Source organism: Lissotriton vulgaris, chromosome 4_1, assembly GCF_964263255.1.
Source record: "Lissotriton vulgaris chromosome 4_1, aLisVul1.2, whole genome shotgun sequence".
Taxonomy (NCBI): domain Eukaryota; kingdom Metazoa; phylum Chordata; class Amphibia; order Caudata; family Salamandridae; genus Lissotriton; species Lissotriton vulgaris.
The window spans coordinates 2,139,186,484-2,139,208,602 of record NC_141691.1 but is presented as its reverse complement, the minus strand read 5'-3'; the positions used below and the strand labels follow the sequence as shown (position 1 = coordinate 2,139,208,602).

The 22,119-nt window shown below is 45.9% G+C and overlaps 1 pseudogene across 1 annotated transcript in view; it reads right to left on the bottom strand.

Annotated features, from left to right (window-relative positions):
* The window catches only part of LOC147725244 (nicotinamide N-methyltransferase-like), a 95,014-nt pseudogene that overhangs the window by 29,905 nt on the left and 42,990 nt on the right, over positions 1 to 22,119 (bottom strand). The window contains exons 3-4 of the transcript XR_015310133.1: positions 9,580 to 9,628; positions 7,342 to 7,391 (exon numbers count right to left, since the gene is read on the bottom strand). The product of XR_015310133.1 is annotated as a nicotinamide N-methyltransferase-like (transcript). The remainder of the gene's footprint in view (positions 1 to 7,341; positions 7,392 to 9,579; positions 9,629 to 22,119) is intronic.

Genomic DNA, 22,119 nt, shown 5'->3' with positions numbered 1-22,119 from the left:
GGTAGAAAAATAATGGTCTGCACATAAAGACAACTACTAGAAGAAGCATGAAACGCTCATCAAAACAGGTTTTTGTAAATAATACATGATAAATTCATTATGGGTAAGACTGGGAGTATTGAACTGAGATGGTTTGGGAGGTCACCCTCTGAACTGTGGCAGGAGGGGAAGATGCCAGTATCTGATACCCCTATTAAGTCACAACAATTCCAGACTTAGAAAGTAAAAATGTTGCTGTTTCTATGCCATCTAATAATAATATTAGGAATGTCAGTATTGTTCTGGTGGTAAGAAGAAAACAAGCCATTGCCATCAGTCACCACCTCAATACCAGCAGAGCATCATTGCATAACCCTCGCCCCTCGTAAGCAAGCACACCACTTTCATTATGTGAATAATACATTCATTCAGGTTTTATATATTGCCCACCTTGGCTATAATGATTCTGGTAATGGATATGTGGCATTCTGCCATCTTCAGTCAAGAGGAAGGTGCTCCTATTCTTCTACCTTTATCCTGCAAAGGGTCTGGCAGTGCCTTGTGGGAATTGAATCATGTGTCCTATATCAAAGGCACTTATAAACCTGTACAGAGCCAGTTTAGGGATCACCTCTATTATCTATGCTGCCCAAATGCTCTTAGGATCTTTGGCACCATGGAGTAGAGGGGGAATTCACCTTCTATAACAACTCCTCTATGCTAGTATCCTTTACTGAGAGAAAGATCTCCAAAGTGGCTATGCTCGCCATTCATGTGCACGCCAATAGAGTCCACTTTTGTGTTCAAGGTGAAGAGCCCCTCGCTGTCAGTAATTGTACTTGTTCCCTTAAAGTGCTATTAAATTCAACTACTTCCCCATCATTTGTGGCCTTGCAAAATACACATTTTATTTACATCTGACTCTCTAGAGGAGGGTCAGGCCGATGCTATATCACATTTCTTCTCCCTCCCACTTACCTTGTACCCTCCGACTATCACAAGACATATCGACTTAATAAACAGAAAACACAGGTTGACCCGACAGATACCAACCTGCAGCAATTCACCAATGCAATGAAGGGCCTGATGCCTTTCTGGGGTCCATGGCCAGTAGCCTTCAGGTCCGTCGATTGACCAGGGTAGTGGAAGCCGTTATCAATGAGACTGCTGGTGCCCTCAATGACAACAGTGTAGAAGTGCAAGCTACCCATCTTGTTCCCCTTCAAAATCATATGGTTTTAGACATCCTTTTGGTGGAAAAAGTAGAGGAATGCAGCATTATTGGGAACTCATGCTGTGTGTAATGTAAATCTGGCCATTCAAAAACTTCACAAATTTGCAGCTGAGACACATCAGGATACTGGGGATTGGTCTTGGTCGGGTTGGGTTAGAGAAGTGCTGCGCACATGGAGTTGGAAGCTATTAGTAATAGCTTTGATTATAGGTAAGATTATTTTAGGATGGTGTCTAGGTGTGCATTGTCTTCACATGTGTTGCACCACGTGCCTTTCAGTCTGCTCCAGTTTCTGTTCCAAAACAATATATGCTTATGGTGCCAGATGAATGCATACAGGATTTAACCTGTTCTAGATCTATCAGCACAGGAGGGGAAAACCATTAGCAGCCGAGGTGTTAATGAACATTACTGTCACTGCCCCCACAGATTACAAAGCTTTATTTGATTCTTATTTTCCTCTGCTACATCCTATATCGGAGAATATTTGGGAATGGAGTACTATCATGGGGGACCAATCTGAACTATCTACTACTGATACTAAAGGTTAGGTATAACAGGTAATGACAACATGTTGAACTTATGTTCAAGGCCCATTTGAGGAAAAGGCTGTATGATGTGAACACAAGTTCAGCCATTTTTGTATGTGCCCGACATCGTGTCTGTTCAGTTTTTCCATGCTATTGCAGCCCTTTTGTGTCCGTGCTGGCTTGTGCATATTCTTGTTCACCATGCCCTTGGAAAGTACCGGATGGTTGCTAAAATAATTACACTATCTAATAATTTGTGTTTATCGTAAGATGGGATACCACAGGCTGTTTCCAGACAAATTGCAGTTAGTCAAGCCCTGTGAGTTTTCTCGCTCAGGTTAGCCTTGAAAATGTAGTATAATTAGCTACTTTCTTTGTATGCATAAAGTGGAAGGACATTTCCAATGTATTAGAGGTAGGGAGTGGAGTGGAGTTTGGTATCTAGTATAAATACGAACAAAGAATTGTTTCATGTGTTCGTACCCTTCACGAACATGCTAATCCCATGTTGGTTTGTGCCCGCTCGAGCGTAAGAAATCTGCTCTGTTTTAACTATTACTACCTGTACTCTACCTGTACTCCTTTGGATTTAAAAGGACAAGAGTGGTATTTTTTCAGGACGCAACTGTACCCCGCCATATGGCTAATACCCATCCGTACCAACCTAATGTTTCCTTCTACGATGACTATTCAACTGAGTTGGAGAACCAAACCCTATCTGAATGCGCTTGGATATGTCAACCTCAAGAATGGGCAGGGCAAAAATGCACAGTCAATTGTTTCAAACTACACAACCAGCCTTGATTGTCTGATAAAAATTCATTTGTTTGCTAACCACAACGACAAAAGGTCTATGCGTTTCCAATTAGATGGAAAGTCCCTTTATCTGATAGTGATATTCAACCCTCCTCTTGCCATGTATCTCACCACTTCCTAATATCACAGGCAATCGGGGTGCAATCCATCCCATCCCTGCAAACCCACATAGAGCTCCTAGGCTCCACCATCGAGCGGTCAATAAGCACAACATCGGGTAAATTCCCCTCACACACTCCTTCCCAGCGGACCACAGACCCCCATTGAAATGCAGGCTAACCAGCTGCGGATCGGCTTCAAGAGATGCAGGAGACACTGCTGACCTTACCCTCGCACATGATCTTGACTGAAACTTGGCTAAATCACTCCTCTGCTCCAATCATTGCCATACAAGTCCCTTCTAACTATGGCATTACTAGATTAGCCAGACCTTCAACTGCCTCAATTCTGTGGCAGACCAACAAAGGATAAACCTCAGATCTTATCATCGCAAAGTTCAACTCATTTAAATAGAAATCTATCCTCCTCTGTGAATGGACCGATCACCACTGCATCCCATTCTTCATCAGGGGCACGGGGGAAGAAAGCACCCTAAACAGCAGGGATTTGTTTTATATTTCAGTCAGGGGTGTAAGCAGCCCAGAAAGGCCAGGCCAATTCCCCCCTCTACCCAAAAAACAAAAATCTTTCTGCCCCCCAGGAGGCATATGGGGTAAAATCCTATGATCTGACTCCCAGGGGAAGCAGAAAGACCAATAGGCACCAGGGATTAGGTTTTATATTTGTATACGTAGTCTTTCTGCCCTTTCAGAAGATATACGGAGGAAATATCCCTTTTTCTGACCCCGGGGGGAGGGGGGGAATGGCTGCAGAATTCCACAATACACCAGGGATTATATTTTTAAAATTTCAGGAGTGGGGGCTAAACAGAATGGGCATTACAATGTGCCTATCCCTCCAAAAAAAGCCATATTCTTTCTGCCCTCTTCAGGAGGCAGATGAGGGCAATAGCCTCTGATATGCCCCCAGGAGGGGCAAAAAGACCACTCAGCACTAGGGATTGACTTTATATACATAGGGGTGAGGTGAGGCTACTACATTACAAATGTAGTCTGTGTTATTTGTTACAAGTTCCTTCTTCCCTGCAAAATTTGTGGTCTTTAAACTGCTGAAAGTAAACGCTCAATCGTTACACATTTGTTTTCACAGGAACCCAAGAAGGGGCGTAGCCATGGATTACTAGTGGTTGTTCGGCTGATGCCCTTCCCATGCCTAATTTATAATCCATTAGTCTCCACCCGATGTGGAAAACGTGCTCCCTGGTTAACAAAGAGTCCCAGTCACTGGTTTTATTCAGACAACAGGGAGAGTGTCTGTTAAATAAAGCGGCCCACCAACAAAGATAGGAAGAGAATCTTCTATATGAAGATGTATGCAGCTCTTAACTTTGACAACCGGGCACTCGTCTGTGCTCCACTTCTGCAGTAACTTTGAGGACTGAGCCCACATTGGTGCTCCACTTCTACAGTAACTTTGAGGATTGAGCCCTCATCTTTGCTCCACTTCTGCATTAACTCTGAAGACCGAGTCCTTGTCGGTGTTCCACTTCTGCAGTAACTTTGAGGATTGAACCCTCATCTGTGCTCCACTCCTGCAGTAACTTTGAGGATCGAGCCCTCGTCTGTGCTCCACTTCTGTAGTAACTTTGAGGATCAAGCCCTCCTCGATGCTCCACTTTTGCAGTAACTTTGAGGATCGAGCCCTCCTCTGTGCTCCACTTCTTGAGTAACTTTGAGTACCGAGCCCTCGACGGTGCTCCACTTCTTGAGTAACTTTGAGGACCGAGCCCTTGTCTGTGCTCCACTTCTTGAGTAATTTTGAGGACTGACCCCTCATCTGTGCTCCACTTCTTGAGTAAATTTAAGGACTGAGCCGTCATCTGTGCTCCACTTCCACAGTAACTTTGAGGACCGAGCCCTCGACGGTGCTCCACTTCTGCAGTAACTTTGAGGACCGAGCACTCGTTTTTTTCTCCACTTCTGCAGTAACTTTGAGGATCAAGCCCTCTTCTGTGCTCCACTTCTGCAGTAACTTTGAGGATCGACCCCTCCTCGGTGCTCCACTTCTGCAGTAACTTTGAGGATCGAACCCTCATCTGTGCTCCACTCCTGCAGTAACTTTGAGGATCGAGCCCTCGTCTTTGCTCCACTTCTGCAGTAACTTTGAGGATCGGGCCCTTGTCGGTGCTCCACTTCTTGAGTAACTTTGAGGACTGAGCCCACGTCTGTGCTCCACTTCTTGAGTAACTTTGAGTATCGAGCCCTCTTCTGTGCTCCACTTCTGCAGTAACTTTGAGGATTGACCCCTCCTCGGTGCTCCACTTCTGCAGTAACTTTGAGGATCGAGCCCTTGTCGGTGCTCCACTTCTGCAGTAACTTTGAGGATCGAGCCCTCGTCTGTGCTCCACTTCTGCAGTAACTTTGAGGATCGAGCCCTTGTCGGTGCTCCACTTCTTCAGTAACTTTGAGGACCGAGCCCTCGTCTGTGCTCCACTTCTTGAGTAACTTTGAGTACCAAGCCCTCGTCGGTGCTCCACTTCTGCAGTAACTTTGAGGATCGAGCTTTGTCCGTGCTCCACTTCTGCAGTAACTTTGAGGATCGAGCCGTTGTCGGTGCTCCACTTCTGCAGCAACTTTGAGGATCGAGCCCTTGTCGGTACTCCACTTCTGCAGTAACTTTGAGGATCAAGCCCTTGTCGGTGCTCCACTTCTTGAGTAACTTTGAGGACCGAGCCCTCGTCGGTGCTCCACTTCTCCAGTAACTTTGCCTCATGATCTGCATTTCCCATGTTCTTTGTTCCTGTCATCCACTGATGCAAGAGGATTGGGGGGCACTTTAATTATGGCAGCGTTTGCAGATCATTCCATCAAGTCTATTCTTTTGCATTTTCCTCTATAGAGCACAATGACTTATCTTATTGGCTGTCCTGAAAGAAAGAGAGTTGGGGATTTTGGGATACGCTTTTAACAAGGGATGGATATAACAAAAGCTGGGTGCACATGGAGTACGCCAGCTGAAATTTCAATGACTCACTTTGTCAATTATTGTTGAATGCAGAAATCATATTCTTTGATTAATTATTGCCTTTGTCTGGTATGGGGTGCATGATATTTTTTTCCCCTACGGATCCTTTTACGGTTAATATTGATTTCCGGGTGGCACCATTTACAGATGTTCTGAAGGAAGCTTGTAGAATAAAGAGACTAAGTATCTGGTCACAATCCTTAATTTTACCCATTTATAAGAAAGACAATTGCAGTGACATGAGTTGTTACAGCAGGGTTTTCTTTTTCAAAGAGTGGGTGGAACAATGTCATATTTTGGCAGCCCCCTGTAAGGATTCGGAGAGGTATAGGCACCTTGAACACTGTCCTAACTTGGGACAATTGCCCTTGAAATACACAACAGCAAAAAAGGCCAACATTTAATTGGGCTTCATGAATAAATATGCATCCTTTATTGGAGATTAAAGTCCATCTTGCCAAGTCATTTTTAATGATCCATGGGTCAACCAATCCCAGAGGTGGATGTTCCAGTATTCAATATGTCGATTTGAAACATCTGCATGCATTCTCATACCTGGGGGTCATTTTTAATTGCAGTGCCACTTGGAAACAGCAGTTTAGTAGGAGAAATGTGTCAAAGCTCGTACTGCTCTTTTCTGATTTTCAGGTAAGTTGGGGATGAAGCCCTTGATGGAACTCTGAGCAATTTATCTTGCGGAGTTTTTGTAACAGGATAATTATGGGGCCAGGTTAAGGGTATATGCTAATGTGGCAAAACCTACTCTATCTGAATAAGCCTAACTGAAAAAAATTCTGTTGGTCCCCTCGTGTTGCATGACTGCCATAAGTCATTGGGACACAGGTGAGAAGGACAGAACTGAAGTACCTATGTCTTCAATGTCTTGAAGAGCAGAGGATTAACCATTAGTATTGAGGAATCCTAATGCACATGTCCAGAATGATCACCTTGGAAATATTACAATCATTCGCACTTGTGCCAGTGATGCAGCCTACCGCCAGTGATGCAGACTACCGCTCTAGGCACCACAAATTTGCTGGTGTTGATAAAATGTGAGATTACAAAGGGCCTGATTCAAACAGTTAATCTTACACTTTTGTGTAAGTTTGCTATTGTTTGCTATTCACAAAGGGATTTTATGAGTAGAGTCTTTTCGACTGCGGAGACTCCGCTCATAAAAAGATGGGACTTTCCTATCCTATCCAACAACTTCATTAACAACTTTATTTCCTCATTGTGACCTGCATTGTTCAGCACACATAGAAAGAGGAAAATGCTCAAATCGAACCTCCAATACCGAGATCTTTGGAACACGACACAAGGTGCCTGTAGTGGAGCTAGGCAGCCCTCACTGAGCCACCACACAGAGTGGCATGATGCCAAATATTTGTAAATATGGTGCATTCCTGCTCTCTCTGTTTCGCGCAGCACATCTCCTTGTCTTGTTGCAATGTGTTGCATGAAATAAAGATAAACCAGGCCTTGAGGATATAAAGTGAAGTAAAGTAATGTGTGATTTATGAATTACTGGGTTCAGCAGGTAATCTGGAACACCAAGACAGGGCTCTGAAGATTCCTGATATAAGGGAGCTTTTGGTATATTAAGTAAGGTCCAAATAGATACATGTACCTAGAGCACTAAACAATGAGTCACAAGAATCATATGTGCAATTGTGTTACTCTCATGGGAATACTTACGAAGCTACAGATGTGACGGTCTGAGTAACAGTTCCGATAAGAGAGCCAACCTTCAAAGGAAAGAAAACAGGGAAGGTTCATGAGCGAGAAAGAGAAGAGGAAACACAGGGAAGGAAGGACAAGACAAGAGGAGGCGTGGAGAAGAGGAAACATAGGAAATAAAGAACAGGAGAAAAGGAGGCGTGGAGAAGGGGTAGAGGAAACACAGGCAAAGCAGGAGAGGAAAGGAGTCGTGAAGAAGATGAAACGCTGGCATTGAAGGAGAGGAAAATAGAAGGCGGGAGAAAAGGAAGATGAAATGCAGACAAGCATGGAGAGGACAAGAGGAGGCAGGGAGAAGAGGAAGAGGAAACACAGGCAAGGAAGGAGAAGGAGAAGAGGAAATACAGGCATTGGAGGAGAGAACAAGAGAAGGCGGAGAGAAGAGGAAACAAAGATTAGGAAGCAAAGGACAAGAGCAGGCATGGAGAAGAGGAGAAGGAAATACAGGCAAAGAAGGAGAGAATAAGAGGTGTGGAGAAGAGAAACCCCAGGCATTGAAGGAGAGGAAAATAGAATGCGGGGAGAAAAGGAAGAGAAACACAGACAAGCATTGAGAGGACAAGAGGTGGCAGGGAGAAGAGGAGGAGGAAACACAGGCAAGGATGGAGAGGACAAGAGGCATGGAGAAGAGGAAGAGAATACAAAGGCAAGGTAGGCGAGTACAAGAGGAGGTATGGAGAAGAGGAAAAGGAAACACAGGCAAGGAAGGAAAAGAGGTAATGCAGGCAAGGAAGGAGAGAACAAGAGGAGGCATGGAGTCGAGGACAACGAAACACAGGCAAGGAAAAACAGGACAAGACCAGGCTTGGAGTAGAGGAAACAGAGACAAGGAAGGATAACACAAGAGGAGGCATGGAGAAGAGGAAGAGGAAACAGACACAAGGAAGGAGAGGACAAGAGGAGGCATGGAGAAGAGGAAGAGGAAACACAGGCAAGGTAGGAGAAGACAAGAAGAGTCATGGAGAAGAGGAAACAGAGCAGAGACAAGGAGGGACAAGACAAGAGGAGGCGTCGAGAAGAGGAAGAGGAAACAAAGGAGGACACGAGGTAGCATGGAGGAGAAGAAGAGGAAACAGGCAGAAGTAACACAGGAAAGGAAAGAGAAGAGGTAGAGGAAACCCGGACAAGGAAGGAGAGGCAAGAGGGGGTCGGGAGAAGTTGAAAACAAAACACAGGCAAGAAGGTAGAGGACAAGAGGCATGGAGAAGAGGAAGAGAAAACATAGACAAGGTAAAAAAGGACAAGAAGAGGAGTGGAGAAGAGGAAATAGAGACAAGGAGGGACAAGGCAAAAAGAGGCATGGAGAAGAGGAAGAGGAAATGCAGGATTAGTCATAGAGGACAAGCGGAGGTGTGGAGAAGTGGAAGAGGAAACACAGACACGGAAGAAGAGGCAAGAGGAGGCATATAGAATAGGGAAGTGAAACACAGAAAGGGATGGAGAGGACAAGAGAGGCACAGAGTGAGAGGGAGGAAACAGAGACAAGGAAGGAGAGGACAAGAGGAGATGCAGGGGAAAAGTTGAGAAAAGAGGCTGAATTGCTGAGGAAGAAAGAATCCTGTGCCGACCATGCAATGATGTACTGTAGGCCCCTGCAGCCCTTGTGGTGCTAGGGACCCTGTATACCTTATATTCTGCAGGGTGGCCCCTTAGTTTGGTGTTATGCCACAGTGACATTGTGCGAATCTTGGCAGCAGTGGAGGGGACCCTGTTCAAGGCTGGGCAGGGGGTTGGACAGGACAATGGAGCCAGGAGAGGGACAATCCTGCGGCAGCAGGGGGGCTGGACAACCAAGGCTGGAAATAGGGAGGGGCATGAGTGGACAAGTGCGGGGAGAAAGAACTGGTATTAGTTTATTACTGAAAGAGGAAAGAAGAAAAGAAGAAAACAACCAGGAAGGATATAGTTATAGGAATTCAAAAGCAATTGACTGGAAAACCTCAGAAAAAGGAAAGTAAAGAAGAGAGAAATGCTAAAATTGAGTAAAACAAAACCCTTGAGCAGGGAAATTATGTCACTTTTTTTTACAACATTTTACTTTTTCTCTTCTTTCCTTAGATGAATAAAAAGAGTCAAGGAAATAAAGGAGAGCAGTCTACAACAGAGAAAGGCAGAGTAAGCAAGAGAAGCATAAGGAAAAGAGAAGTGATATAGAACAGAGAGAGAGAGAGAGTGAGCAAGATGCACCAGACTTACCAGAGGTACATTTTTCAGTCCAAGGTTGACACCACTGAGGGACTCCAGTCTACGAAGACAATAAAAATCCTATGCATTAGTAATTGGGAGTGTAATAAAGATAATGACGTTAAAACAAGGTGTCTAAAGTTTGGACTATATATGCCAAATATCATATCTCAAAGGCGTGGAGACAGGGCACAGCAAGAGCAGACTGCATTCCAGTAAATAGCCTTGGAAATGTCTTTATAAATCCTGACTGTGTATCCAATCCTTTAACAGCGGCCCCCCTCAACAGGATGTCAATCATGGGAGGAGCTCCCTGAGAGCAATATAGGCTGAGCTGTAGTGCTGCTTCCATGGAAACAGAAAAGATACATTGACTCGTCCAATGAAACACAGGCATCTCATCAGGGGCTGATAATTCATGGTTAAATTAATTATTGGAATTGGCTGCAAGGGTATGTTGGGACTCAGATGAATTTATTGCAGTTATTACCAACATAAGGAAGTAGAAGGCTTCTCCAAAGAAGATCACAAACCGATCACAGTAGTGAGATATGAAATCACAGCCATAACTGCAGCAGAAAAAGAAGGATGCTTTCTGAGATCATTACTGAATAAAGTCTCTTATTACTCTTCAGTGAATACCTCTGCTTCAACATTACATCTATTTTAAGATGTGGGTGCCACCCCGCCGCACCCCCAAGCTATGACTCTTCTGTTTGACAAATCCCTAAATATCAAGACCTGAAGAAGAGGTACTGGGCAATTCAGCGAGCTTGTAGTATCACCCTGTTCCTGTGTGTCCAAGAACATAGTTCAAGTACCCTTGCGTTCCTTGGCCTCTGAATACTTGCTAGACACTGTTGGCGGGGAGTGTCACACCAAAACCCGAGATCTCAGCATCTCTGACAGCACTCTATCCAAAGCATTAAGGGCTAGCCCTTCAAATGTAGTGCTTTGAGAAGCTAGCTAAGCATTAAGGCTAGTCGTTCAAATGTAGTGCTTTGAGAAGCTACCTAAGCATTAAGGGCCAACCCTTAAAATGTAGTACTTTGAGAAGCTAGCTAAGCATTAAGGCTAGTCCTTCAAATGTAGTGCTTTGAGAAGCTACCTAAGCATTAAGGCTAGTCCTTCAAATGTAGTGCTTTGAGAAGCTAGCTAAGCATAAGGCTAGTCCTTCAAATTTAGTGCTTTGAGAAGCTAGCTAATCATTAAGGCTAGTCCTTCAAATGTAGTGCTTTGAGAAGCTATCTAAGCATAAGGCTAGTCCTTCAAATTAAGTGCTTTGAGAAGCTAGCTAAGCATAAGGCTAGTCCTTCAAATTTAGTGCTTTGAGAAGCTAGCTAATCATTAAGGCTAGCCCTTCAAATGTAGTGCTTTGAGAAGCTAGCTAAGCATTAAGGGCTACTCCTTCACTTTGAGAAGCTAGCTAATCATTAAGGCTAGCCCTTCAAATGTAGTGCTTTGAGAAGCTAGCTAAGCATTAAGGCTAGTTGTTCAAATGTAGTGCTTTGAGAAGCTAACAAAGCATAAGGCTAGTCCTTCAAATGTAGTGCTTTGAGAAGCTAGCTAAGCATTAAGGCTAGCCCTTCCAATGTAGTACTTTGAGAAGCTAGCTAAGCATTAAGGCTAGTCCTTCAAATGTAGTGCTTTGAGAAGGTAGCTAAGCATAAGGCTAGTCCTTCAAATGTAGTGCTTTGAGAAGCTAGTTCAGCATTAAGGCTAGTCCTTCAAATGTAGTGCTTTGAGAAGCTAGCTAAGCATTAAGGGCTAGTCCTTCAAATGTAGTGCTTTGAGAAGCTAGCTAAGCATTAGGGCTAGTCCTTCAGATGTAGTGCTTTGAGAAGCTAGCTAAGCATTAGGGCTAGACCTTCAAATGTAGTGTTTTAAGAAGCTAGCTAAGCATTGAGGGCTACTCCTTCGCTTTGAGAAGCTAGTAAAGCATTAAGGCTAGTCCTTCAAACGTAGTGCTTTGAGAAGCTAGCTAAGCATTAAGGGCTAGTCCTTCAAAAGAAGTGCTTTGAGAAGCTAGTTGAGAGCCAGTGATTTTGTGAAGGTAAGTTAGAGTTTATGTCCAGCTGTGATTCAAGAGAAGAAAGATGAGTCAAGCTGGTCATGTGTGCCAGTTCACATATGGCATATACGCATACGCATAGATTCATCAACCTAAATTGCGATCGCAATAGCTGCGAAACAGCTATTGCGATCGCAATTACGGCTCCAGCAATCCATCAAGCAGAAAAACAGTAAATTGCGAATTCGCAAACATAAATTTGCAGAATCAATGTGGAACCCCCCTAGCGAACCTGTAGCAGCAATTTTCTCCTTATTCTGCGAATTAATTTGCGAATTCACAAAAAATTCACAAATTTAATTCATCAAACATCGTAAATTGCGAAAAAAAACAAAATCGCTAAATGCGAGTCGCAAATACAGGAGAAGTCAAACCAGGTGGTAACCATGAAGTTCTATTGGGAAAAACAAAATTATAATAAATTCTAACAAGAAAAATCGGAGGGGGAAAACAAACACACTTAAGGAGACACAGTAGGAGCATGAGGACATTCACAATGGAGGTCTTTACATCGTGGCAAGGCGGCTGAGGCTCCAGGCTGCAGCTCGGAACCGACGCAGAATCCAGGACCGCATTTCCAGCTGCGGATAACACTCCTGGGCCTGACTGAAGAGGAGATCTACTCCAAATACAGGCTGAATGGGGCAATGATAACCAAGCTCATCCGAGACCTTGACCCCCTGATGCAGCACCCAACAAGGAGGACCAATGCCGTGCCCACCCATGTCCAGATCCTATGCTGCCTGCACCTCCTGGCCTCCAGAAGTTTCCAGGGGATAGTTTCATATGCAGGGGGGATCTCCCAGAGCACACTGTCACGCTGCCTACGGAGTTTACGGAACGTCATGCTGACCCGGATACACCACTACATAACCTTCCCAACCACCCAACAGGACTTAAATCAAACAAAGCTTGACCTCTATAACACCGCGCAATTACCCCATGTAATTGGATGCATTGACTGTACCCACATCCACATCTGCCCACCTGCTGAGACAGAATACATGTACTGGAACCGCAACTCCAACCACTCACTCAACATCCAGATGGTCTGCAATCATCACCGACATAGTGGCCCAATACCCGGGGAGCAAGCATGATTCTTCCATATTCAGGCACAACGGCATACACACCCGCTTGGCCAGGGGTGACTTTGGTGAAGGACATCTCCTAGGTAAGTACACATGACAACATACAGTACGTCAAGACCATGTAGCTGCGAATAACAAGCACTAACCCTCTGCTCCTATCCTTCAAGTAACAGCATCTACGGCCTCCATGAGTACCTTCTCACCCCATACCTCAACCCTGCAACACCACAGGAATGGTATAAAATGCCCCGCGCATTCTCACAAGAAATGTATTTGAATTGACATTTGGGATGTTAAAGAGCCGATTCCGCATCCTACATAAGACTAGTGGGGCCCTCAAATACCAGCTTGAGGTCTGCTGCTGTACCGTGGCCGTGTGTGCCATACTCCACAATATTGCTATCAAGCGGAGGATACCTGTGGGTACAACAGCCCACCTGCACATGTGCATCATGCGCGCAGGGAGAATCCTGCTGAAGGACACAGGCGCCGCAACAACATCACACTGAATTATTTCAGTGCACCCATACCCCTCACACAACACTGTACTCATGCACGCAACATGAAATAATGACATGAGTAGGGATTGCATTTGAAATAAAATGTTATAATTTTGTGAACAAGATCTATCAATTATTTTTTTGATCAAAAAACATGACTACCCACATGATTGCAGAGCAGGCGTGCTTGGTACATGAGCATGGCACTGCTGCTAACGTTCAGTCAATCACTGTCGCCTTTCCACATCCACTTTGCCAGTATCTGGCCGTGATGCTGCACTGGGCCTGGTACTGCGGCGCCGCTCTGTTACCACCGGCACGGACAGGCTGCTCAGGCTGGATGTGCCCTCACTGGCTCATCACCCCCCCCCCCCCCTTGCATGGCCATGGCCACACACCTGCTGGTTTTGGACTGTGGTTGTGACCTGTTCCAGGGCCCTTGCAACATCCTGGCAGCATTGAACCATTTGTATTTGCATTGCCAGGGAACGGCGTGACAGTTGGGATGTTGCATTCCCATTCAGGTGGTTCGACCTGGTATATGCTGATAGCCGGGCCAGCAGCTGGCGTCCTGCTGCGAAAGCATGAATTGTCTGTTCTCCCTCACTGCAGCCGTTATCCCCTGCACAATTCGGTGAGCTGATTGACATTGCACGCAGTCTTGTACATCTGCATGGGGAGGTGGTGGTACTGGTGCAGGTGTGTGTGACGGTCCAGGTCGTGGGGCAGGATGGCTCTCTCCCTCAGTCTCCTCTGGGGTCTCCTCAATTTGAAGTGCCTCACAGTCTGTGCTCTCTGGTTCTGCAGCACCTGTGATGTAAAGGGGTGCATGATTAATGACGTGAATCTTGCACATGCATGCAGGCTTGCATTCCCTGACTGGCTTTAGGGATATGTTTCACTTGACAGTTCTGGCTGTGTGTGGCTATCAGGGAACTATTGCCACACTACAGGTCCCACAATGTGATAGGCATTGTGGGACCTGTGGGGATTGTGAAAGCAGGTTTGATTAATTGCCGCTCTCTTCCCCGGCATGCCAATGACATCTGGATGTCCATCTCGTCTGATGAATGGGATATTCTCTTTCTCACCGAGTCTTGGATCACCGACTCCTCCTCTCCGGATATCTATCTGGCTATCCCCCCAGGTTATGATATAAAATGCTTGAACCGGGCTGATGGTAAGTCTGGAGGCGGTCTAGCCGTCATTTTTAAATCCCTCTTCCAGCTGACCTTTACCAAACTCATTAACATTGGTACAATTGAAGCCATGTACTTCTCCATTTCCGACTCCGCGGCAGTTATCCTGGCTGGCACGCTAGTCTATAATCCCCCCCCCGTCACCTCCCCCTCCCTCACTGCCCTCATCCACCAACTGGCTGACTTATCTCTTAAACACCAATACTTCATTGTCCTGGGCGATTTTAACCTCCACATAGACAACCCGCTCTGTGTGAAGGCAACCAACCTGTTGGAAACTATGGATAGCTTCAATCTCAAGCAATTAGTTGTAGGTCCCACTCATGTGGCTGGCCACACTCTGGACCTCATATTCGCCAATTTTCCACTTATCTCTGTCCTCCCGCCCCTCCCTCTTACTTGGACTGATCATTACCTCATTCCATTCTCTCTCACCCTAGGACGAAAATCTGCCCCTATGGCCCCCAGGAAGGAGCTGGGAAGAAAATGGCACAAGGTTACATGCGCCACCTTGGACCCGATATTCCATTTTCAGTCGGAGTACCTCTCCTCGGACATTGATGAAAATGTCTCTAGGTTGAATGCTACCCTCGTTGAAGCGATTGAGTCTATCGCCCCCCAGAAAATCATCACCTCCTCAAGGTCGCGACCCGCGGCTCCCTGGTTTTCCACCTCCCTCCGGGAGGAGAAAAGCAGATGCAAGGCTCTCGAACGCAAGTGGAGATTAAACTACGACCTCGAAGCCAAACTTCTATATAGAACGGCCCTAAAAAAATTCCTTAAACAAAAAAAAAGCGCGATGAAAGACCACTTTGCCTCTCAAATTAATAAAGCTAAAAATTCATCTAAAACGCTCTTTAGCATTGTTAAAGACTTTATTAACCCTCCGGCCAGGGCCCCCGAGAATACAGCGAGCCAGGCTCTTTGCGAGGGACTCTCAGACTACTTTCTTGAAAAGATCAATAAACTCTGTGTCTCCTTCCCCACAGGGCCTGTCACCTTGCCTTCCCCCACTTGTCCCCCAGAGTCACCGTCCTTTCTTTCATTTAACAAACTTAACCAGGACGAGGCTATCAGACTACTTATTCACTGCAAATCCGGTGCCCCCTCTGATCCTGTCCCCGCTAAAATCATGGGAGAACTGGCGCCTTCACTCGCCTGCCCCTTCCTCTCCATCTGGAATGCCTCCCTTCACCATGGCTTCTTCCCCACCACCTGGAAGGAGGCCTTGGTGATCCCTATTTTAAAGAAAACAGACGCAGATCCCACTGTTTTTGCTAATTATCGTCCCATTTCCCTTCTTCCTAAACCCGCCAAAGTTCTGGAAAAAGCCGTGCAGCTACAACTCACGGAATACCTAGAAAACCATTCTCTGCTGCATGGATCACAATCCGGATTCAGAGCCGGATTCAGCACTGAGACGGCTCTGCTGGAAGTATCCGAAACAATTCGAGAATGCGTGGACAGGGGCGAGGAGGCCATGCTGGTTCTCCTCGACCTGTCCGCAGCATTCGATACGGTCTCTCACCCCATCCTCCTTGACCGACTTAAGCAGATAGGCATTGGTGGCACTGCCTTCAGCTGGATCGAGTCCTTCCTCTCATCCAGAAGTCAAAGGGTACTGCTGCGTCCCTTCAAGTCTGAGAAAAAGCCTCTGTCATGTGGGGTGCCGCAAGGCTCCGCCCTCAGCCCCCTGTTCTTCAATGTCTATCTTGCCCCCTTGGCCGACGTTGTGGAGTCCTACGGAGTCAGGGTGGTCTCTTACGCTGACGACACACAGTTGGTGTTCTCCTTCAGGGACCACTCGGACTCCGCATTCGTCAATTTTCGCCAATGCCTTAACAACATCAGTGTCTGGATGACCGCGAACCACCTCAGATTGAATGCAGATAAAACGGAGGTTCTGTTTTTTAATCAGAAAACCTCCATCCCCTCCTCTTGGTGGTGGCCCACGGCGCTCGATCCCGCCCCGTCCCCCGTTCACTCGGCTCGGAATCTTGGTTTCCAATTTGACGACTCCCTGTCATGCAAAACCCAGGTAAATAAAGTCACCTCCGCCTGCTTTATGAAACTGCGCATGATAAGAAAAATCCTTCCCTATCTCCCCCTGGATTCCCGCCGTACAGTCACCCAAGCCCTCATCACGTCCCACTTGGACTATGCCAATAGCCTCTATGCTGGTGCCCCCCAGTACCTGATAGGCCGGCTGCAGATTGTCCAGAATGCTGCAGCCAGACTGATCGGTAATATCCCGTACCGTCAATCTGTTTCTGCTTATCGGAGGGAACTCCATTGGCTTCCAGTGGCTAGCCGCATTCAGTTCAAGGTCCTCACCCTCACCTATCGAGCCGTCAACGACTGTGGACCTACTTATCTGAAAAAACGGGTCTCGATTTCCCGCTCCACCAGATCCCTGAGATCTAATGACCTCCGCCTCCTGATCTCGCCCCGTTTTAGATTATCTAGAACTGGTGGCAGAGGGTTCAGTGTCATTGCTGCCAAATTGTGGAACTCCCTTCCAATTGAGCTGAGATTCTGCCCCTCTGAATCCATCTTCCGAGCCAAACTTAAAACCTGGCTCTTTTCCGGACTTTAGTCTCTCTACTGCTCCCCCTGTTTCACTCCCCCTTTCCCTTGGTAACTCTGGATTTTAGCGCCGGGACACCCCTTCGGGGGTAGCTGCGCGCTCTACAAACTACATAAAATAAATAAATAAATAAAATAGGGCGTTTCTGATGTGCATGGACTGCATTACTGGGATGATCAAATGGCTAGCTCTGGGGGCATGGGCATTGTTAGGGGACGGGGTCGCAGTTGCATGGCTCTTACCTTCTGGGGTAAGTTAGTGATAACACATTGTGACCCACATTGTGAATTGCTTATGGATCGATTTTACTGCGTGAGCGACGTGAGTGAGAATCGCAATATTTAATTCAATTCGGTTCTAGGCTAAAGATGCGCTAGTTGGGACTGAGTCAATTGTGTCTCTTAACGGATCGGTCGTATATTCACATGCAGTGGCTGAAGCTGTACCCATATTGCTATAGCAGAGTTGGAAAACCATGGCCGTGAGTTTCATGGGTAAAGAGACAGGCTTACCTCAATTTCAGAGGGAACACAGTGCTAAGGGTATGCGTGAGCAACAACCATTTAGGAGCGCTCGGGCACTGGATCTCAATTTGCTGTTTGAAGGCTTGCGCTGTTAGGGTATAAAAGGAAAGAGGGGAGTTTTTGGATAACCCATAGAAGATGTCATGGTCGCCAATACCGCTGATGCCAGGGGAACTACCAAGGTGATGGCCAATCATCAGCGTATTAGGGACAAGAAGCAGCTCGGTATTAAGTTACTTGTTGCTGCATGCGGTCTTTAGTTGTAAGGAGAAAGTTCCCGGGGTTATAATGATCAGGATCGAGGCTCCGTGTATAGAGCGGGGAGTCATGGTCGTCGAAGAGGGGACTTACCGGGGTTCTGAACAATGACAGGGTCTGCGGGCCGAGTGCGGATGTGCCGGTGTGCTCTTGCCGCCTGGTCTGCCTGATACATGAAGCACAGTCATATTATTAGGGCCTGGGGTTTTTAGTCAGGTGATCACCAGTCTGGGCCGCGTGGCTTGGGGAGTGTGGTAGGCATAACTGTATAGGCATGCAAGCGTAGTGGCCATCTTGGAATGGTGAGTGATGGAGGGAAGTGAGCAGAATTGTGCATAAAAAAGGACGCAAGTGAATAGCAACCAATATTGACATTCAATTAAAATCACATTGAGTATAGACAGATTCAGAGCTATTATACAAATTCACATTTTGGACAATGTGGCAGTTGGTAAAAGTACAGTTTACATTGTCCAGCTAGAGATTCGGTCTAGCCCATTTCAAAAGGTATAGAGTTCATTTTGGGATCAAGTTCACTGTGGGTTTCGTATTAAAGCAAGGTGGTCCAGTCCTCGCTCCTGTTCAAGCCGGTCCGTATGGTGTCAAACTGGATTATGCTCTTAAATTCCTCGCGGTTCAACAGTTGAGCTAGGTTGCCACCACTTTGCGGCAATTTGACAACCTTTAGAATTGTCCACCGAATATCATCCTCGGAATGGTACTTTTCAGAGAAATGTTCGACCAATGGTGCATTGGGAGTCCTGCACTTAATGCAACTCCTATGTTGACATATACGGGTCTTGGCTTTCTGAGTTATCTGTCCCACGTACATTTTAGGGCAAGGGCACAGTATTGTGAAAATAACATTATTAGTATTGCAATTGGAAAGAGATTTCATTTCAACAGTGACATCATTGTGACTGAAATTGCGTGCCTCAATTGTATACTCACAAACATTACATCCACCACACTTTACATGTCCCAACAATGGGGAAAGGCCCCAGTTCGCTTCAATGGTTGACCTAGGTACAGGGGCAGGTAGGGCCGCTCTAACTAGATGGTCTTTAAGGTTCTTACTCTTCCGAAAGGCAAAAAGGGGTCTCTCTAGATTATTGGGGCCAGCATTAATTGTAGGCCAGTGCTTGAGGATAGATTTTCTGATTTTGTGTGGACACTGGCGAGAAAGTGGTGACACAGGCTATCCTTTCTGATTTGTCACGTACGTTCGGTGTCAATAAAGCCTCTCTGGGGCAATACAATGCCCTTTTGGATGCAGTCTTAACTAGCCTTCTCAGGTAGCCGCGGTCTTTCAGCTTGTTGGATAGAATATTGGCCTCCCTAAAATAATCTGTTTTGCACATCCGCGCTTGGCCCGCAGACCCTGACATTGTTCTGAACCCCGGTAAGTCCCCTCTTTGATGACCATGACTCCCCGCTCTATACACGGAGCTCCGATCCTGATCATTATAACCCGGGAACTTTCTCCTTACAGCGTACCTTCTATCAACTAAAGACCGCATGCAGCAACGAGTAACTTGATACCGAGCTGCTTCTTGTCCCTAACACGCTGATGATCGGCCATCACCTTAGTAGGTCCCCTGGCATCAACGGTATTGGCAACCATGACATCTTCTATGGGTTATCCAAAAACACCCCTCTTACCTTTTATACTCTAACAGCGCAAGCCTTCAAACAGCAAATTGAGATCCAGTGCCTGAGCACTCCTAAATGGTTGTTGCTCACGCATACCCTTAGCACTGTGTTCCCTCTGAAATTGAGGTAAGCCTGTCTCTTTACCCATGAAAGAGAAAGGCCATGGTTTTTCAACTCTGCTATAGCAATATGGGTACAGCTTCAGCCACTGCATGTGAATATACGACCGATCCGTTAAGAGACACAATTGACTCAGTCCTAACTAGCGCACCTTTAGGCTAGAACCAAATTGAATTAAATATCGCGATTCTCGCTCACGCGGTAAAATCGATCCATAATCAATTCACAATGGGGGTCACAATGTGTTATCACTTTATGTTCCAGGTAGATTGCACGGTTCGATTCACCTGTCCACATGCCCTCCAAGAGGTGCAACACCAATAGGCTCACTGTGGCTCCGAGTACTGTAAAAGTGTACAAACATTTAAAATGCTGACTTCTCATATCTTGGCCTTCCTAAAAACTTTATTGTCCTTTTTCCTTCCCTGTTCTTTCTCTAAACCGGCGTATTAATTATACCAGGCAATATAATCTTGTTCTTATTCCTGATGATGATCCGTACTAATCTGAGCAATGGATCGAAACGTCGACTCTTTTAAGTGGACATACATGTAACTATTGTGTATCATTGTGTATGCTCTACTCTGGAGAACACTTCCTACACTGATTTAAAAAGTGTCCAGGTTGCTCACTTTCTTTGCCTGAAAATGTTCTCTCTCTGTATTTCCATAATTCCCTTTTCTACCACTGTGTCTCTTTAGCTAGTATCGTACAGGACTGTGCCCTACTCTAAGTAATTGCTTTCTTTGGATTCAATTATATTGTGTGATTTCAGTTAAAATAAATTCCTGGTCCGGCTGGACAGGAAAAATATATAGTAACCTATCGTGTTCTATATTTCATTGGTGTATATTCCTATTTTTGCTTAGGACCTTTGTTTTCTTCAAATGACTTATACCCTTGGTCCCTAGCTACCTTTTGGGTCCCCCTTGTTTATATAAAAAGCTGTTAGACTAAACCCATCAGAAAATGATTTTTTTCAAATGACATTCCTTGCTGTAATGTTTTCTGCATCCCTTGGTTATGTACTCACCACATTAACTAGCAATTGAGCTTCACAGACCTATAGAAGTCACAATGGGGCATATTCTCAAGGACTTATTGCCGAGTTATCGGCACTTTAGCACTGCAAAAGTGGCAATAGATAAATCGCCCTATTCTCAAGCTGGTGCAAACTGGCGATATCGCCAGTTTTCCAGCGATAGCTTCTGCAAAAAACATTGTCATGGATGAGAGCGACAGCTAACGCTAATGATATGCAGATTAGGCGTTCCCGTGCAAAAACACATGAAAACGCAACTTTGCGATATTCTCAACGACCAGCCAGATCCATGATGCGCTCCAAAAACAGACGATAAGGCGCGTTAGCAGCAGGGATTTAACACCTGTCTTTTACTGGTGTTAAGCAGGATGAAAACCTAATTATAAAAGGGAGCCCAGCCCAGAGCCCCATCTGAAGACCGTCACATGTAATGGAGACACTGATCATGCAGCTCAGTGACCCAAGAGGGTCACAACACAACACCCATCGCCACCACCCCAATGCCCCCGGGACCACACCCACCCCGGACTACAACCGAGGCAGCGCAGAACAAGACAGCTGACCTTCCAAAAACGGCACGACTCCTCAGCCACACAATTGCAGAATGTGCGGACTGAACCGTGTCTTCCTCTTCTTCTCTTTCCCCGTCCAAGACCCCAAGGTCCTAGGCTGGTCCTCCGTGGGGCTTGTGGGTTTCTGGTTGTCCTCTGAACTTGCTCCAGCTATCTCGATGGTGCTTCGCAGTTGATTTTGTTTTGCTTGTGTTTTTTGCTGCTGCTTTTATAGTGATTTTTCATGCCAGACTTGTAGGACTTGCAGGCCTGGCGCTGCTTATCGCAGATTTTTTTATCGCAGTTGGGCACATCGCCACCTTTTCCCGTTCGGGTTTAGATTTTTATCGCCGTCCCTGTATTTTATCGCAGACATTTGATGCATTGTCGGGAAACTATCGCATGTTACCGCTGTGTTGTGAATAGGACGTTAACACAGAGTTATTTTCTGGCGATAGACGGCGATATGAAAAATTGTGTTAACCTTTTTTGGTGATGATTATTGTACATTCTTGAGAATATCCCCCAATGTTTTACAGAGACAAACTATGGAGCAACACAAGTTACCTAAAGGGCAAAACAGGAGGACTCATTAGTTCTGCCAGGCTTGAATTAATAATTCAATCTGGTATCCCCTCATGATTTAACAAGGTTCACAAGTTAAACTCCTGCAAAGGGGAATAACCTGCCAGACTCACAGGATCTTTTGTCACACGTTTTCATCAAATCATTTTAACGTTCTCATTTATGATCTGGTCCTAATAGGTGAAACAGGACCTGTAGGCCAAGAAGAGTCCTTTGTACAGGGGCAGTATGGTATTGATGGGCAGGGCAGCTTCCTAAGCTGTTGGTGGGAGCCCTGATTGATCTTCACGTGGTTCAGGGTGGGGTGAGGTGGGCACCAGCCTGATCCTCTGCTCTCTAAAGGCCTCAGAGCCCGCGTGATTTTATTGTGT